Here is a 7,238-nt window from a genome sequence, read left to right on the forward strand (position 1 = left end):
ATACAAGGAGCCCGAACTCCATGTAAACAAAAATCTTACAAAAATAAGAGGGCGCTAGTGTTCCATATGTCCCATATGTAGAGAGGGGAGATAAAAAGCGGCAGTTTGAATTATAAATCAATCATGTCATTTTTGTAATGTGTTAAAAATTTTAAAATAAATAATGTAAGCTACTTTGAATTATATAAATCATGAAAATATGTCATTCCGGACTATAATTAAACTAAATAGATAATAAAAAATATTAGCTTTATGAGAAGAATTTGGTGTTCGTAGAAAGAAAAAGAAACTAGTTTTCAAGGAATTTATGACGTGATCTTATTAATATTAACCTATAAGTAAGGTTTATGTTTTTGATAATTATTTTGTTAACGATTTTAGTTTAATGTAAATAAAAAATAGTCACATTTTATACATGAAGTTCCCTTTAAAAATTTAAGAATTTTTACTTGTGGTAAAAAAAATAGAATATAATAAAACTCTTCATTTTAAATAAACTTTTTAAAATATTACAGATGTCCGATTTTGAGTCCAATGATTCAGATGACTTATTAGACGCATTGTCCAGCTTGAGTTCGTGCTCCTTATCTAGTCTCCCTGAGTGCATAGAAAATATAGTGCTATATTTTCTATGCAATAGTGCCAACACTGCCAACTGCCAATGGTGTCATATGGCAAGAAGCAAGAAGGTTAGAAGTGACGATTAGCTTTTTGCTTTGTATTTTTGTCTGCGTTCTATTTTCTGTTTATATTTTGTTGCAAAATTGTTGCAGAACAATGACTGATGTTAAGGAAACGTCGTGTAGGCTTTGCCTTAAAAATATAACCGATGAAAGTTTTGAAGTGATAAACAACATTATCAGAGACATTCTAGATGTTCTTTTGCTGAAATTGGTAAGTCGGAGAAATATAATTAGATTGCTGTCTGAAGCTGCATATTTTTCAGAAATTTGATGATGAGAGCAAAGAGGTAATATGTAACGTTTGCAGAAGAAAGTTAAATACAGCATTAAAATTTAAGTCAACGTGTTTGAATACCGATAACACAATTATTCAATATGTAGACAGCGAAAAAATGTTACAGCCCGACTTAAGAGAAGTGTATGTACAGGAAAAGAAAAGTGAGTTAGTTTGCAGTCGGAAAATATGTCGATTGTGTATGCAGCCAGTAGAGAGGGAGTTTAGGTGCATATGTGAAGATGAACTCCAAGCTATTGAGAAATTGATACCTGAAATGGTAGGAACAATGTTAATTACTTGCATATTTTATAATTTAACGAAACTACTTTGTAGTATATAAATATCATCAAAGATTCCGTTGTTTGTAAGCCATGCTTCGATTCTCTGTGTACTCACAACAGTTTCCTCAAAGATTGTTCAGAGGTAGAAGAAAAAATTAGAAGTATTTTTGATAGTTCAGCCACAGAAAGTCAGATAGATACGTCTCCACTCGATTCATTGGTTAAGACTGAAAACTTGGACAAAGAATTCGATATTAAAGAGATGGAAATGTCAATCAAAACTGAAAGTATCGACATAAAATCGGAAGATGGGGAAAGAAGGTAAGAGAAGACTATTGTAACATTAATTTAAAACATGGCTACCTGCGGTTGTGACACTGATTTATATGATCACATGTACATACTATCCTGTAATAAACTAATTGTACTTTAACATTATGGGATTATGTCGGTTATGAACGATATCGTACAAATTTTTATATAAACATTAAGCCTTAGGTTAACAAATTATTGGGAAAATATGTAAGATCATTATAAAACAATCAGTATGGCTTCGAGTCAGATATGGGTACAAAGAATGCTATACTAAATTCCATTTATTCAATAAACTTTGTGCAGAAATTGAAATTTTCTTGAATGAAAAGGGCAGATCTTTTACCGAGTTACAAAATAATTAGCAGTTATGTAAACAAATTGCAAGAAGAAAATTAGTCATTCTTACCCAAAATTACTTTTGAAAGAATTTTGGGAAAAGGTACTGATCTAATTTAAATTATAAAAATATCTAAAAAATGCTTGTCAAATAGTCAAAAAATATTTATTTTTTTTTAATATACAGAAAAGACCTTGGGGTTAATTAAAAAAAAAAATCTTATTTTTCTCAGTATTAAAGCTCATGAAAACAATTTGTGAGTTATAGAACTCGGTAAGTATCCGAAATTTGAGAAAGTAAATAAAAATTATTTTTTTCCAAAAAAAAAAAATTCAAATTTTTCTTTTTTTTACATGACAATTTTTGACGAAGAAAATATATATTTTTGCGAAAAAACATTTTCAATTAAAGAGAAAATGATTTAAAAATGCAAAATTTATCCTTTAATTGATTTTTGACAATGAAAGAAAAATTGCAGCCGTTTGAAGTCTTGAGAGGTTTTAATTGTCAGTGTTGCCAGAAACAACTACTCCGCGGGCTATATGCCCTGACCGGCACTGAATTATGCTCGCAACACCTAGTGCAACAGCTAGGATCGTTCGTCAGTTTAACTCACCAGGCACAGACCGGTTTCAGACTTATTAGTCCTCATTAGTGTGTCATATGTGAGACAACCGACGAACGATTCAGCTGTTATGCGGCCGTATCCTCACGACAAGGAAATACATTCTACCCGGAGCGTACAGGTTATTTGGATTATTTTGAGGTAAAAAAAAACAAAAACCTCTTCAATATCAATCTCAATTTTAACAAAAATCCTCAAATAAGCAAATTTTGGAATCAAGTTTCTTGCATTGAAAGAAATTAATATATCCAAAAACGATAAGGTCGTATGGAGGATAGTCTGAACTTTTCAAATATCTGCTTAGATTTTCTGTAGGACCACTACTTTCCAAATAATTAATTTATCAAAGCCAAAACAATTATTTTTGATTTAATGATATAAAGGTCTTGAACAGCTCAAATCAAAGAGGATGAATTAAACTAAAAGAGACGACATATGGGACTGCCAAAAAAAAAATTTTGAGGCCCCTGGACCTGTTGAAAGTGAAGCAAAAATTATAAAAAAAAAATCTCCCGGGATTTCTTTTGATTTCTAAAATGTGATATAGGATAAAAAATTTTTGACTTTCAGATCCTGAAACTAGAACCTTCGAGCTCCAATTTGCTTTTTTTATTGTTTTATGAACATTTTTCGCCATGTTGCAGCCTTTCGAAAATCACCTAAAAAATTAGGATTTTCTTTTTGTCCTTTAATTTTTATGAGTAGTGTACTAAAATTTGTGATAAGGCAAAAAACCAAAACTAAATAACGACAAACAAAAAAAAGGTGATATACTGGGTGTTATTATATGATTAAAATTAATAAATTTATAAATAATGCTATTGTAGATTGTATTTCAATTATCTGTATCTGACTTTGTTTATGGATTTATTGTGTGACTTTATACATAGCATCTTGCCTATGCCTTTTCTGATAATTAAATACATTATCAATGATCTGAATTGATTCATGATTAAAGTTAAAATTTTGCTATCAGTACCATAGTTGATTCAATTATTGTCATAACCCCTTAAAATTAATACCTGATTTTGAAAAAAACCCTGTATATACAATTTTTTCAGCGACACGCCACTTCAGACCTACGATATTGTACCATTCGAGGAGAGTGACTGTAAAAATAAAGAAGAGCATGGATGTAAACATGAGAATGGATCGGAAGTGAAAACCAGGCAGGATCGCAAAGTATTGTACAAATGTGATAAATGTATCTACGAAACTGAAAGTGAGATCCGTTTTACGGGATATGAGAAAGATTTGGAAGCACATGAATGCGAATCGTGTGAGTACGAAACTGCAAATAAAAAATTACTTCAGAAACACCTGTTGAAGCATAAAGATTCTTTGCAGATTCAAATGTACAGGTGTAACGATTGCGATTTCAATACTAGATACACCAGTCATTTCAAACGCCATCAACTAACACATAAACAACCTTTAAAGGTTCAGATGTACAGGTGTAACGACTGCGAATACAAAACTAAGTACAAGAATGCTTTCCAACGGCATCAACTGAAACATAAAGATCCTTCGCAGGTTCAAATGTACAAGTGTAACGAGTGCGATTACAAAACTAAATACAACGGTCATTTCAAACAGCATCAACTGAAACATAAAGACCCTTCACAGGTTCTAACGTACATGTGTATTGACTGTAATTACAAAACTGTATACAAGAGATATTTGACACAGCATCAACTGAAACATAAAGATCCTTCACAGGTTCAAATATACAGGTGTCACCACTGCGATTTCAAAACTAAATACAACCGTAATTTCAATCGGCATCAACTGAAACATAAATACCCTTCACAGGTTCAAACATACAGGTGTAACGACTGCGATTTCAAAACTAAATACAGCGGTCATTTCAAACAGCATCAACTGAAACATAAAGACCCTTTCCGGATTCAAATGTACAAGTGTGGCGACTGCGATTACACAACTAGATACAGGAAATGTATCATAGAGCACCAACTGAAGCATAAAAATCCTTCTTAGGTTCAGACATACAAGTGTAACAACACGGGGAAAAGTAAATACAAGCATCATCTGCAGCGGCATCACCTGAAACGAATATGCTGCACAAGTTCTAAAGGTACTAGTGTAATGACTGCGATTGTGAATCCAAATACAGGAGTGGTATAAAATATCACGTGTTGAAGTACAGAAAGCCTTCACTAGTGCAAATAAGTTTTTGAAGACCCATCAATTGATGCACAACTGAGGTACAGACAAAAATTAGGGCACTTTAGCAACAAGTTTTCATGCACTTCTGTAACCAGGTGTTGTAATACAGGGTGTCTCACTGTGACGGCCCATTAACATTATTTCAGAGACTACTTCGATTTGAATTTTGAAAATTTGGGATCCCGGGTTTTCGGGGATGCTCTTCTCAACTAAAATAATGGCGTCCATGTACCACTTCCGGTTATACCGGATGTTGCCATCAACTTGCTTATTTTAAATGGAACACCCTATATATTATTGGAATTTTGGATTCTACGTGTTATTTTAGGTGGACTTTTATGAAGTTTCCCTATTCCTAAAATTAACCTTTTTCCAGATATTTAATTTTTTTCAAAAAAATGGAGAGAAGCAGTGACTAGCTTCAAACCATGTGTAGTAAGGAAGATAAAACAACAATATTTATAGGGGGGATAGCTAGACCCCTAAGCTTCCCATCCATACTTTCAAAGTAGCTTAATTGCATACAGGGTGCTAGAAATTTAATGCCGAGTTTAGTTAACTTCAAACCTTCATAAGTCGGTTTTTTAAATGGAACACCCTGTATGTTTTNTTCTGATAATTAAATACATTATCAATGATCTGAATTGATTCATGATTAAAGTTAAAATTTTGCTATCAGTACCATAGTTGATTCAATTATTGTCATAACCCCTTAAAATTAATACCTGATTTTGAAAAAAACCCTGTATATACAATTTTTTCAGCGACACGCCACTTCAGACCTACGATATTGTACCATTCGAGGAGAGTGACTGTAAAAATAAAGAAGAGCATGGATGTAAACATGAGAATGGATCGGAAGTGAAAACCAGGCAGGATCGCAAAGTATTGTACAAATGTGATAAATGTATCTACGAAACTGAAAGTGAGATCCGTTTTACGGGATATGAGAAAGATTTGGAAGCACATGAATGCGAATCGTGTGAGTACGAAACTGCAAATAAAAAATTACTTCAGAAACACCTGTTGAAGCATAAAGATTCTTTGCAGATTCAAATGTACAGGTGTAACGATTGCGATTTCAATACTAGATACACCAGTCATTTCAAACGCCATCAACTAACACATAAACAACCTTTAAAGGTTCAGATGTACAGGTGTAACGACTGCGAATACAAAACTAAGTACAAGAATGCTTTCCAACGGCATCAACTGAAACATAAAGATCCTTCGCAGGTTCAAATGTACAAGTGTAACGAGTGCGATCACAAAACTAAATACAACGGTCATTTCAAACAGCATCAACTGAAACATAAAGACCCTTCACAGGTTCTAACGTACATGTGTATTGACTGTAATTACAAAACTGTATACAAGAGATATTTGACACAGCATCAATTGAAACATAAAGATCCTTCACAGGTTCAAATGTACAGGTGTCACCACTGCGATTTCAAAACTAAATACAACCGTAATTTCAATCGGCATCAACTGAAACATAAATACCCTTCACAGGTTCAAACATACAGGTGTAACGACTGCGATTTCGAAACTAAATACAGCGGTCATTTCAAACAGCATCAACTGAAACATAAAGACCCTTTCCGGATTCAAATGTACAGGTGTGGCGACTGCGATTACACAACTAGATACAGGAAATGTATCATAGAGCACCAACTGAAGCATAAAAATCCTTCCTAGGTCCAGACATACAAGTGTAACAACACGGGGAAAAGTAAATACAAGCATCATCTGCAGCGGCATCACCTGAAACGAATATGCTGCATAACTTTTAATATCACTTTTCAAAAAAACTATATTGGCAATCGATCTGATATTTTTAGACGAGGCAGTTGGCATATTTATTAACAGATTTCAATGATTTTGAAAACTTCCATATCATTTTTTTTTTCGGCATCGAACCTCCTTAAGCCACTTTGAAAGTATGGATGGGAAGCTTAGGGGTCTAGCTGTCCCCCCTAAAAGTATTGTTGCTTTATCTTCCTTACTTTAAAATGCTCATGGTCTGAAGCTAGTCATTGTTTCTCTCCGTTTTTTTGAAAAAAATTAAATATCTCGAAAACGGTTAATTTCAGGAATAGGGAAACTTCATAAAAGTCCACCTAAAATAACTCGTAAAATTAAAAATTGCCTCTTCTGCACCCACAAGCAGTTCCGCATTTTTCCTTGCATTTGCAAGACATCAGCTTCAAAAGCTCGGGTGGCGCAGGTTCAACCGTATTAATAATCCGTATTAATAGACCGTGGTCCGTTCGTTGTCAGCCCCATTCCTCCGGATCCTTGTAAAACCCAAGCCAAGTTTGTACCTGATGATACGTGCAGAGTATGTCTTGTCGTGCTACGCTTCTTGTTGGTGGGAGTGATGGTGGGAGTGATAATGATTGATGATGATGATAGGTTGAATCTATTTCTGGTGATAAATTTTGCGTAGCGTTGATATCGTAGCGCATTGATGTTTTTGCTGTGCTTCTCACCATAATATAGGGCAATGAGAAATCGTTCTCCCGTGGAT

This window comes from Anoplophora glabripennis, unplaced genomic scaffold, assembly GCF_000390285.2.
Source record: "Anoplophora glabripennis isolate ALB-LARVAE unplaced genomic scaffold, Agla_2.0 scaffold268, whole genome shotgun sequence".
Lineage (NCBI taxonomy): Eukaryota > Metazoa > Arthropoda > Insecta > Coleoptera > Cerambycidae > Anoplophora > Anoplophora glabripennis.